Source organism: Scomber scombrus, chromosome 3, assembly GCF_963691925.1.
Source record: "Scomber scombrus chromosome 3, fScoSco1.1, whole genome shotgun sequence".
NCBI lineage: Eukaryota > Metazoa > Chordata > Actinopteri > Scombriformes > Scombridae > Scomber > Scomber scombrus.
In genome coordinates this window covers 5,233,661-5,247,047 of record NC_084972.1, presented here as the reverse complement: position 1 = coordinate 5,247,047, position 13,387 = coordinate 5,233,661, and positions in this window count along the sequence as shown.

The following is a 13,387-nucleotide window of genomic DNA, read 5'->3' as shown; positions in this document are numbered from 1 at the left end:
TTCGGCGACGAGCACCGCCCCCACAGCCCGCTGAGAGGAGAAGCGCCGCGCCTCGCCGCTCTCATTGGCTCATTTGAACGACGAAGGTCGTTTTCATTGGAGGACTCAGCTGCTCGTTAGAGCACTTTTACCATATAGTTCCCCGCCTCCGCTAGCAGGCTCGGTTGTATTTGCACTGTTAAGAAAACAAAAAGAGGCCCTCAGGTTGGATGCAAACATTCAGTGTGGGTCCCAAAAGACCATAAAGCAACATTGCAATTATAGGTTACAACGTGCACAAAAATCATGTCAACATAATGATACTGTTTAATATATTTTACATAAACTGTGGTGGTGGTGCTGATACTGAGACTGGCCTTCTTCTGTTTCACCTGGCAGTCTGCTGCAGCATTAGATGCAGGTAGCAAGCAGTTTATAACATTACAGCTGTACATCCTGCAATATTACAGATACAAGTTATAGTGTTTGTTTCAGTGATAAATGTCATTCACCCAGGCCTGTTTTTATTATCTTCAGTCTGTAACAAGTATCTGTTACTAGGCTGCACACTGCAGTTGCTGCTGCAAAATGGCAGTTCCTATACCCCTCACCACTGTTAAACATTTGCAGTGATTCTGGATAAACCTGTGTTTTAATTTGGACCGAATGGGTCAACGTGTAATCAGGCCGGTTTTCATGAGCCTGCCCCCGAATTGGGTTTCATGTTGGTCTGACACTGCTCCACTTTTGCATGTTCTGAAATGCAGCTCGTTCAATAAAAATAGGATTTCTATACAGTACTGTAGAGCATATATAAAAGACAACCCTTCATCAAAAATATTATCAGTGGTTCCACTTTTTGGTTTGTTGTGCTAAAGATAAAGGGGTAAGGGGTGCCATAGAAATGCATAATTAAAGTATACAAATATACTGAGCTCAAGGTCTTGTACTGCCACTGTGGCGGTACTACTTTTTACTGTGCTGGGTTGCTACATGTTGTATACCATCAAGAGCATGGAACCCCATCTAAATGAGGTGCAGGTTGGCCCTTAAGATGGCTGAGACCCTATCAGCGGATGTTCAAACAATAGTAAGTAGATAGGCAGATGCATTTGACAATGACCTGTATGTATGAAAGTATTGATATGCCAAATCCACCATCCATCAGAACTGAGATCAGCCAACACTTTATCAAGCTAAAGAAACACACTTCATATGAGTATTGCATTGTGATTGTGAGTTATTATAGTCATATATCTAGACAAACAACCATACAGTAGGTTGAGAGAGATAGTAAATTGTACATTACATCTGGTGCATTTAAAAAAAATTCTTGCAAAAATTCTCTTGACAAAAAAGCAGCCATTCAATGATCACTTCTAACAGAATAAAAGAAAGTGGCAAGAAGAGGAAGAATTTCACAAGATGATGTTTGAAAAAAAGATTTCTTGAAAGTCTATTTTATGATATCAGGAGCCTGTATCAGACACCAAACACTACATAACAGGCAACATGATGCAATATTATTGACAAATGTGTCCATGTCACATAATAAAATAGAAATAATTACCAGTGTAAATAAACATTAGAGATCATAACATTTATTTTCCTATTTGTCATTGGATACCATCCAATTTGACTAAATATCACATATGGAAAATATTCTCCAACTTGGCTTACATTAACTTGATAACAATTAGTTTTCTCTTTATTGCATTTGGTTGACTATTGGTGCACAAATCACCCAATACATGTGGATTTGTTATGTGTGTGTCTGTGTGTATTGAGTTTTGGCATTATTCTAACATTTTCCAATTCACAAATGCATGTGGTGTACAAGTGCTGGTGGAAAAACTCTGATATCCAGCTATTAAAAATATACAGGCTGAATTTCCATCATGGTATCCATCCACGTAAATTCAGTGGAGTCAATGAGCTGTGAACACAACGGGCCAAAAAAATATGAGGCAAATGCACATTTCTTCTGCTGGCAGAGAAGTCTTACATTCTGTATTTTTTGTAAAGCAGCAGGCTTTGCGGTCAGAAACTAAGGTGACAAACTTGTGATAAGGTTTGTGTTTTGATGCTGAGCTATTACGTGTGCCAGTGTAACATGCTGATGTTAGAGTGATAACGTGCTAAATATAAAACATTTGCTTGTACTTTCACTGGTTAGAAACCCTTTATCATAACCCAGTCATTAACTGGCCTGATAAACCTGCGTCCTGCTTATTAATTGGTCTACATTCCCACAAAACTCTGTTAGCCTACTTAATAAGGCAACCAGACTTACGGCAGTTAGCTATGCCTATAAATACTGTTCAACATGTCAGTGGTAATTACAACTAAGAATCTTGTTGTTTTCTGAAACATTCAATATAACTGATATAACTGAAAAATATACTAATACTGTTGCCTCACATCAGCCACTGTCCCTAATTCAAGCTAACTAGAAGCTAACGTAATGCACACTATTGTGTTCCCCTGACTGTGTCTGCGTATCTTTTAAGAGGTTTCAGAGTGTCATTAAGTTACGAAAAGTGGAAACTACACACTGTGAAGGAGCAGGTCAACAAAGGGTCAGTGTTTTATAATTAAAAGACTGTATGTAAAGTACTGTTTAAAGCCAAGCTTGACAATAATTAGCTGAGTCTGAGAAGTCCTAAAATGGCCGCCGTATGGAGCCTTTCATTTCCTTTTAGCATGGACTCCATTACATGTGAATGCAACAATCATCCCTCAATTAATCTGTTTGACAAGCTGGACTGAAAGTTGAGCTGCAATCCTTAAACTAATTTTTTCCCTGAAAAGTCACACATGTGAATTTAACACATGTGTATTGCTAATTCTTACATTATTGTTGTGCTTGCTGCTAACTTATCCCATGTCTGCTGCCTGAGCCCTGATGGTAAGTGTGGTTTGGGTATGTATGCCTCAGGAAGTGCTATCTAAATGTAGTTATATTGTTGTCTGACCCCCGATATTATGACAATAAAGCTACTACTACTGCTACAGATTTACTAGTATTTTATTAACAATGTGCCAATAGTATTGGCTCATAATGTGTGTGCATTTTTTAGCATTTTAGCTAGATCATGATAGTTATATTTTATCCTGCTTTTATTATTGCCTATTGTTGCTCTGTATAATTGCATGTGTCAAAATATGGTTACAGTTATTATTACTTAGTTGTGTTTTGTTGCCTTATGTTGCTTGCATAGCTACATGTACCAAATAGTGGATACTGTTGCTATATTACTGTACTGTGTTGTAATGTTTGGCTGTTTCCTGTTGCTCTGCATGTCTTTCGAATGTATTTCATCTTGCTGTTGTTGTTATCTTGTCACTGCATCGATTTCGAAACATCTCACCAAAGGTCTGCAGTCAACAATTATCCGACTGTTGATTGATGTGTGTCGTCCATTATTAATGGATGATTGATGAATGAGACTTTCTCATGCCTTCACCCTGAGACTCTTAAACGTGACATATTTTTTCTCATCAGATTGGATGATTTTGGTCTTGTTCCTTTTAACAGGTTTACATTTCGGTGTTGCTGTTAAACCAATTTTACCCAGGCTCTTTTGCTTTCCAACATGAGACTATTAACATTATGATTACAAGAACTGTCTTATCTCTCTCAATACCAAATACTGTACATGTTGTGTCATGTTCAGTACAAACTGACAACTGATTTGTTGGTCCAGGTCTCACTGCCACCCATGATGGGATATCCACTACCGTCTCCCAGAGCTCATGTACCCAAAGCTTCATGATACATGGTTACTGGTAATATTGGTAATGTTGTCTGTTTGAGAATAGATAATTATTGAAATGCATTAATAACATTAATTTAACTTATTATATATTCCCTATTAAACCACACATAAGCAGTATATAATGACTGAACAGTGCATTTCCGCAAACGTTAGTGTCAGTTGTCATCATTGGAAATTGAATGTGTGGGAAGGAATATGTCAATTAAGTTTAATTGTGTATATTTAAAGCTTAAGAAATCAGTTACCCAGGTGATTCAAAATGTAATTTGAAATAATATGTATGTAATAATATGTAGTTGAAGTGCAGCAATCTTTCCAGGGGAGTTTTGGAGGCTCTTGGTGGAAATAACCTTTGTTTTTTGGGCTCATTGGATTTCAGGTCCACCCACACGTGCGGTGAGTTCAAGTGGATTCTGTCAAATTGTAGGCTGTGCTGAGGGCTTGCTTGGAATGTGAGTTATTCACATCATACTCTTTGTGTGTCTTTGTGTGAGTGTAGAACTGTGGACATGATGTTAAGTTGGATTTTGGGATACAGGCTGCTGAATCCTGATCAGAATACTGGATATTGCTCCGTGTTTTGGGAGTCGTGTGTGATGTGATGAAAAGCTGTTAAGATGCATGTCTCGTCTCTGCCTCTCTTCTTTTCTCTGTCTCTCTGTCTCTCTCTCTCTGTTGGTCTCTCTCTCTCTCTCTCTCTCTCTCTCTGTCTCTCTCTCTCTCTCTCTCTCTCTCTCTCTCTCTCTCTCTCTCTCTCTCTCTCTCTCTCTTGCGTCTTCCACATCAGACAGACTTCTGTCTCTATGTTCAGGGATGATGCTGTAGTGAGGGGCAGGTATGTTGCTATGGCAACCAGGGAAGTGACTCTCTCCACTCTCTGTTCATGGCTTCACAGTTGCCTCTGGATCATTCTTCAGTCCTAGCGCTGCTTTCTCTAAATGGAGGATATTTTTGGTCATAATTAAAATTAAAAATCCAAATGGAAAAATAGTAAAGATAACATTAAAAAGACTACACTAGAAAACACTAGATGGTTATTATTATTTTGCATTTGCTATATTAAATTTCACGTTTTCCATTTTCCTTTTGGCTTTTCACGCTGTATGTAAAATAAGAGGCGTAACCCAAAGACTGGAGGGAGGGTTTGAAACAGCTGGTGTGCAGAGGCACCTTATGGACAGCAGGGGGAGCTGACTGCTAAAGAGCACAGTGAGTTTGGCAGAGCGGTATAAATCCAGACTAGAAGAGGAACCACTGAGCTCTAACATCCACATTGGCTGCAAGCAACGGCAAAGCCAGAGCTAGCCTCACTGCTGAGATAGGCATTGATAAGATAAGATAAGATCAACTTTTATTGATCCCACAGTGGGGAAAATTCACCCATACAGCAGCTCAAAAAGATAGGGATATGAGAAAAACAATTTAAAAAAACGAAATATATGTATACAACAACAATAAAATTAAAAACTAAAAAAGGACCTTAAAGTGCAGAGCATCCTATAGGGTCCAGGGTCCCTGGTACCCTTGTGACACTGCCTTTACGTGAGAGCACTCTAGTCTTGTGATTTTTTCTAACCACCATGACCTTTTGCTGTTTCTTGGTGGCTTAAGCATTTAGTTTGTGCATTTTAAATTTCACTTTTTTAATTGTAACTATACATTTTCAAATGATATGATTCTACATTTTAAATTTGCTTTTTCAATTTCCTTATGGTCTGATTATTCCTAGTGGTTCAGTTAAATAATCATATTTTTAATGTTATCTCTTTTTAATTTTCTATTTGGACTTTTAATTTTAATTATGACCAAAAATCTCCTCCATATCCCAAACCCACAACTACAGAAAAACCTCAGAGACATGTTCGATGTAGTGCACAGTTTCTGCATCATCATTGCCCAGCAGGCAGGGAACAAAACTAACCTGACGCTAAAAAAGATTACAGATAGTACAGATGCATTAGATTCAAAGATAATCCTTTATTTTATACGTGCAAATCCTCATCTCATGCCCAACTGTTCAGGTGTGAATACCTCACATAAAATATTGAACTGCAGCCAGAAATGATCTCTTGGCAGTCTCACCATTTCCTCAATTGTGTAGCACTGCCACCCCGTGGCTCTTATGTTTAACTGCAATGCAGTAAGGATGAAGCCTGCAGACATAACTTTGATTTAACCCAGGAAAGCTGGTTTTAATGTAACACAGACTAGGTTTAAGTTTTTCAGAGGAGAGGTTGTAATTGCACACAAGGGTGAAAAATGAAAATAAGAAAATGAAATAAATTGTTTTTGGCAGGTGTTTGTTCACCACCAGACTCCAGAGCAGCTTTGGTGCCATTTGTCATAGATTCTTAAAGTCTGTACACTCTTAGAAAGGGTGTGCTCAGACTAATTCAGACTATGTCAAATGTTCACACATTAGTGGGTGTGTTCATTTGACATAGCCACTCGTTGTGATATCATTTTTACTTTATCTGATAGAGGTAGTAGAGATATAGACAGGACATGTGGACAAAGAGGGGGTATGACATGCAACACAGGTCCACTGGCTGACAGTCAAACTGTGAATGTTGTGGTTATGTGATATGTGCCTTAGGCCACAGGGGCACTCCAATGTGTCCTTATTTCACACAAAAGTAGTTCAAGGCAAATTTGAATTTATTTAATTCCATGAAATACTACAACACATATATTTACTTATTTATTTTGCAAGTCATGCAACCCTTCTGACTTTGACTGACAGCAAAGCTAAAATTAGCTGACAGATTTTCAGCCAGCTGACACACAGATACACACATCATGCGTTGAGTACACCAATATAACCCATCTTGTATTGGACAGAATGATCACATACACACACTGTCTTAAATACCCCATACTTACCTGAGCAGGTGGTTTGTTCCAGTTAGGTGAGGACAAGAAGGTAAAGTGCCAATGGGACAGTTTCAGTGTTCAGTAGGGAAGAGAGTATAAGTAGTATAGCGCCCAAATACCATCTGCTGTCCTTGATATGGACAATATAAAATTAATATAAATAGAAAATAAAGGCTATCTTTCCACCATCCACACAGGCTATAGTATTAAGGTAAGAGGTGTGATCTCATGCTGCACCACACGTGTTTTATGAAGTTTTATAACTAAGTTCAGAAACAAAGACCACGCTTCATGCCTCCCTCATTTCCACACAAGAAGTACTTAAGTTACACCTTATCTGCTCCTCCCCCCTTTGTCTCAGTTCTCACATCCTTCCTTCCTAAACCCTGTCTAACATTCTGTCTCTTTTGTTTGACCTCAGGAACCAGGGGGCTCCATCCAGGACAGGAACAAGAGATGGTACAGACGGTTAAGATCAGTACAGCGTCCCATGCCTCCAACCATCCAGCTGTCACCCTGATTCTGACCTCATTCCTTCAGCCCTTACCCTACACCCCCATCCCTTCATGCCTTCATCCCCAACCCTTTGACCCTCAACCCTCATCCCTCCATTCCCTCATCCCTCCACCCTACATCCTCCCTTCTACTATTGTTGCAATAAACCTTTATCATATCTAAGTTGGCATGGTCTTTGTTAGTGAAATATTTAATACTGTTCCCATACAGACTCATATGTAGGTAAAACCTCACCTGCCCACTCACATCTGTAAACACAGAAGTAATAACAGAACATGTAATATGCGTAGATATGTAAGTACACTGAAATATTTGGACATTGGAAAAGTCGAAAAACCACCTAGAGGATGATCTCAATAAGACGCTTATGCAGCAGGAAACTTATTGGATCCACTCCCTCAACACCTTATCACCTCATGGCTTAAATCAGAACTAAGATATTAAAAACCCTTATTTTAGGTTATCCAACCATTAGGGTCTATACTGTGCATTTGTTTCCAGTGTCTCTTACACATATAGTCCTAGTTCAGGCACCAGATGCGCAAAACTCTTTCGAGATTCATGACTAAAAAGGTTTGTACGCATAAAGCCAGAAATATGCATAGGCAGTGGCGTGCACAGATGGATACTAGGTGGTGCTATAGCACCTGCCCTTTGCCCTCTGGACCAAGCAAGTGCCCTTTTGAAAGTTCGTTTTTTTTTTTTTTTTTTTTAACAGTGTACTGTATGTGGCCCATGTTGACATGATAATCTATAAATGCTCGACGATTAAAAGCGTGTGATAATAATGCCCCAATATGCGCCCCCCCTCCCTCCTCCTCCTTTGTCAACGTGAACACGCAGAGCGGACACAAACAGAGGCGCGTTGCAGCAGCAGTGAACAGCTGCAGCCCACACACACCTCCTCCCCTGCCCCACCAGCCAGGTAACACATAAATGAATCGAGTCGAGTGTATTGTTTGCCCCCTAAGCCTCAGTTACCAAGCTATAGCGACGCTAGCCCAAATCAATAATAGATATGACGTGATGACCACCACACCACACCGACTAATGTCGGTAGAGTTTGCCTTTGGTACAGCATGTGAATCTATCAGTATACTTAAGCTGAATATTTAGTATTGTGTAGGTTTGCAGTAGCCTAATTTATTTGCTAACTGACAAACAGGCAATTCCCAATTGCTTGCAGAAAAAGTAGCCTTCTGCCTCGTTGTAATGTCCCCAAGCTGTCTTATTCATACTTTTGGTCTCTTTTTATTTACTAATTGCAGCATAATGCCTAGAAAGGAGAGGGTAAGAAAGGAAAAAGAAAGGGAGCTACAGCAGTCAGCCCAGGGAAGAAGCTCTCTGCTCTCCTGGATAAAAGCATCCACCAGCAGCAAGGAGGAAGAGGAAGGATGAAGATGAAAGGTCAGAGTCAAGATCAGAGTCATGTTAACTGTTTAGGGCCTTTTAAAGCTCAGATTTGAAAGTTCAACTGTTCCTCTAATTCTATTGAAATATCTTAAAAGCTGTCCACATTTTATTTTAACTACACAAAGTGGTTTGGCGGTACTAAATCAGGCATGAAGCTATATTAGCTAATTATATTATTTTGTACCAACCATAAGTTATTTCTATGTTACAAGACTTGCAGTAATCTTGTATTTACCTTAATAGGCTATTATTAAAACTATTATTATTCTATTCTAGGCAGCTACAGCAGGGAAGCAGCTCTGTGCTGTCCTGCAATAGGCCATCTACTAGCATGGAAGATGAGGGAGATAAATCTCACACTGCTATAATAAGGCAGTCGGCAGTTCCACATGTTGCACAAAGTGCCCTTATTTTTCACTGAGCACCTGCCCCCCAAAATGTCTGTGCACGCAACTGTGCATAGGCTATATATTATTTTTGTTATAAAGCTGTGCACATGCATGGTTGTGTTTTTTAAATCTTAGTCATTGAGGGATTGGGTTAGGGTTAGGGTTTCAGACAGGACCTGAACCAGCTGTTTTCATATCAGTCTGTACACCTGTCAATGAAACAAACCACATAGAAGAAGTGCGGATTCACTGACTGTGTTGAGAGGTTCTTTAATGGCAGAACAGCTGTCAGCTCCCTAAACCTTCCATATCATTAATTCATCACATGAACCCATAAACCGTCATTGGCAGTAAGAAATTAGATTAATGATCAATGATTGTGAATCATGTAATCAATGATTCGTTTGTAGCTCATATCTAAAACGACTTTATAAGGTGTGACACAACTAATTATAAAATAAAAAGAATATTAACAGCAAAATATAACATTGACTCCTGTGTAAAATAAAATAATGATACAATTAATCACACAAAAGTAATTATTTAATGTTACGTTTATAAATGTGCCTTTGATTGGCATTTTACAAATATTGCATATTATTATTAATAATTTATAATAAATAGATTATAGATACCAGCTTAAATGTGGGAAATAATGAATGCATGGCTTAAGTGCGTATGCATTGTTTATGCATCTACATTTTGCTCCTGTCTTATTTCTTCTAGGATCTATATGCATACCTCTTAGTCTATTTCTATTGTATTGATTGTAGACTGGACCCACCAGCTTGTATGTTTTTTAATCAAGACATAAATGGAAACATTTGACTGAAAATAATAACTGATTGATATAACACATAAAACAAGGATAATGTTGGGGAACAGGACCAGCCTTTTCTCTGTCCCACTATATGTTTTTAATGGCTTTTGTTGCCCCCTAGTGTCTTGTTAACCTATAGCCACACACTATTGCCACTACTGACAAGAACTATGTTTGATATTTCTATTTTATACATTTTAATTTTTACTTATTGACTAAAAAAGTTTGCACAATTGATGATGGTGTCTTGACACATGAATGTGATTAGGCGATTGTAGAATCACATGTGTCCCGTATGGGAGCATTTGCATTTATCATGAATTCTTGTAACAGAAAATCTAAGCCTTCCAATGCAATCTCACAGTGGAACATCACAGAACATTTAATTCATTAAAGCTGCACAGGAACAGAAAGCAGATGTGGCAAAAACAATGAAACAAAATAAAACAAATAGAAAGCAAAAAGAAATCAAATGAATTACATATTTGTTAGAAATCAAAACTAATTACAGAATAACTGGGTTAAAGTCAGTTTCATTAGATTTGACTACAAAGCAGGCAGCCCCAGAGTCTCAGAGGTGCTTACTATTGTTTGTTGTAATATCATTAATTGCATTTGTTTGGGGAATATTTTTCATTATAGCTCAATATCATCTATATTTGGTAACACTTTATTTTAAGCCTCACAGTTAGTATTCATAAACAATATACAAACATTTAATAATGGTTCATAACACACTATAATGTAGTTATAAGCTGATTTAAGGACATTTCTGAGTGTTTATTAACATACAGTATTAGTCAACAATTATGACCTGTGAATACATATTTTATATTATTATAACTTTGTTTTACTATCTTTATCAGCAGATGGGTGCACACAACAGGGGGAAAATAGATTTAAACAAAGACAATTATATATTCTAACTATAAAAACATAATAAAAACAATAGAAACATTTTTACATGTTTATATATATAGATTACAAATGCTAAATATGGAGACATACCAATTCAATTATTAACAAGTTCATCTTTAGCAGTGACTTTTAATAGTTTTAATAGTGAGAATCTTTTGAAAATGTCAGGACTGAACTTGAATATGTATCTTAACCTTTGAGCCGACACAGAGGAAAAGTCTTTAAGGTTTCCATGTCAATGAGACAAACTGCAGCTATTTTTAATACCTGGCACAGTTTCCCAAATAAAGTTCTGTTTAATCAAATTAACACAAACTAACTGAAAATTCTTTTAAGTTTCAGGAGCTCTGGGCAAACTATAATGAAGTTACTAACAGGTGTCGGGGTGAAGAAGGGGCCGCAACTCAAATCTGCCCTGCAGCTGTCTTACAGGTGCCTCTGACTACTTTGACATTAAAGAGAGAAAATGCATATGAAGTCACTCTACACATATATAATGTTCTGAAGTGTCACAGTCACAGTATATCAGAATGCACCGATGAGACCAACATCACCAGCTATTTATTCTGCAAGTTCTCTTCATTTCAGTGTTCCTCCTAAAGAGGGCAATGCAGGACTGTATTTGGCACACAGTGTAATTGGATTACTGTTTGGCAGCGCAGAGCACATTCCTAATTCCAGTCAGCCACTAGCAGTGGATGCCTGCTGGCAAAATGTTTGACTCAGTACCTCTGTCTGTATGTGTGTGAACGTCTGATTAAAATGTCTCTTGACCTGGCTGTGACACCCTCAGTTGGGGAACTCATTGTTTGACAGTCTGCAAACAACCCGCTGATGCTCTTTGAGAGAAACAGAAAAAAGCAACAGGGTTAAGAACTTCCATAAATTAACCTCCTATTCAAAGGCTTATCATGCCTCCTGGCACAACGATTGTTCTTACACATCATCCTCCTCCACTTTGGAGTTTATTCCCTCATTTTCCCTCCGCTCTGTTCTCTGATGAGAAGCTGCAGCAGGCGACGCTGTGGATAAGTGGAGCAAGAAATACAGTGAGCACGAGATAGAGAGGAGGCTGTGCTGCTTAATTTAATTCTTAACTCAGTGATTTGTGTAATGCACGTGCATGGACAAACACACACACACACACACACACACACACACACACACACCTACACACAAACTTACAGCTCAGCAATGGTATTCAAAGTCAGCCCAGATAGTATACAGTAGTTTGTAACTGCCTGATTAACCCTCAACCAGCATGATTTAAAGGACCAGTTTACCCAAATTACAAAACAAAAGCATGCAATATTTGCAGTTTTAACACCCGGTTACAGTACTTGGGGAACTGAAATAAACAACATCAGGATTGGGAGCTACATGTTTCTACAAGTTAAACTTTCCACAAACTGACATAGTTTTTGCAAAAGCACAGGTGGAACTAATAACAGCAACAATTGTTCTGTTCCAGCAATTATTGCAGTGCAACACTGCCATTAATAATAAATATTAATCAATTATTTACACCTGTGAAAAACTTCTATTCAATTTCACATTCACTCCACAATATCCCCCGTTTACAAGTCATAGACCAATAGACCAGTTTGTGCCTTACATTAAAACACATGTAAAATTCACATGTTCACATATGAAATGTCCATAAATCCTGTGTGTGTGTGTGTGTGTGTGTGTGTGTGTGTGTGTGTGTGTGTGTGTGTGTGTGTGTGTGTGTGTGTGTGTGTGTGTGTGTGTGTGTGTGTGTGTGTGTGTGTGTGTGTGTGTGAAGAGTCATGGTGACACCTCACACTTCACCACTAATAAAATCCCATACTGAGGAGAAGGCGGTGATGTCAGAGAAATATATTTTATATATATAATAAATAACAACAAAATAAATCTGCATCACTATACAGCCCTAAAAGTGAGTGAGAAAATGTATCCACTTTTAAAATAATGTAGAATATCCAGTATGTGTATTTAAATCTATTTATTAATTACCATATATAGCCATGTCTGAATTGACTTTCATGCTTTCTATACTTTTCCCCCCTATTATTTATTAACAAGACACACACTGCCTCTCTGGGAGTAAAACAACTGCTGCACTATTACAACAGTATTTAAATACATACTCTCTCTATACTGTATATATGCACATATATATGTATAAATATTTGCTATTTTTTCCACCATCACAGCTACAATTTCAACATATTCTGCCTTAGACTGATGTTTCCTGTTTGCCCCTTGTTGTGAATAAATCATATCCAACCATGAAAGTAATCAAAGCCTTTGAAATAGCACAAGGTTCTTACAGTAAGCAGCCAGAAGATCTTGCTTACCACTTCCTGCAACACAGAGACCTCTTATTATGTTTACATGTCAGACATTGTTTCATTTCATCCCTTACTCTGTTTATTTGAGGAGATGAATAGAAAAAAACCTCACAAAATCAGATTTTTATTTATTTATTTGTAATGTTTGTGAGCCAACAAGTGAACAAACGGTCTATTTATCCAATCATGTGTGGATTAGACTTTTAATATCGACCAATGGCAGCCTGAACTGACGTCTGCCAATCGGCCATTTCATAACACTTGCTTTCTGATTTCATTTGGTCAGTAAAGCCTCTCAGCAGAGCACCGGTTGAGCTTTTCTTACCGCTTAAAGCACGGCTAATGAGAATATCTGAATAGGTC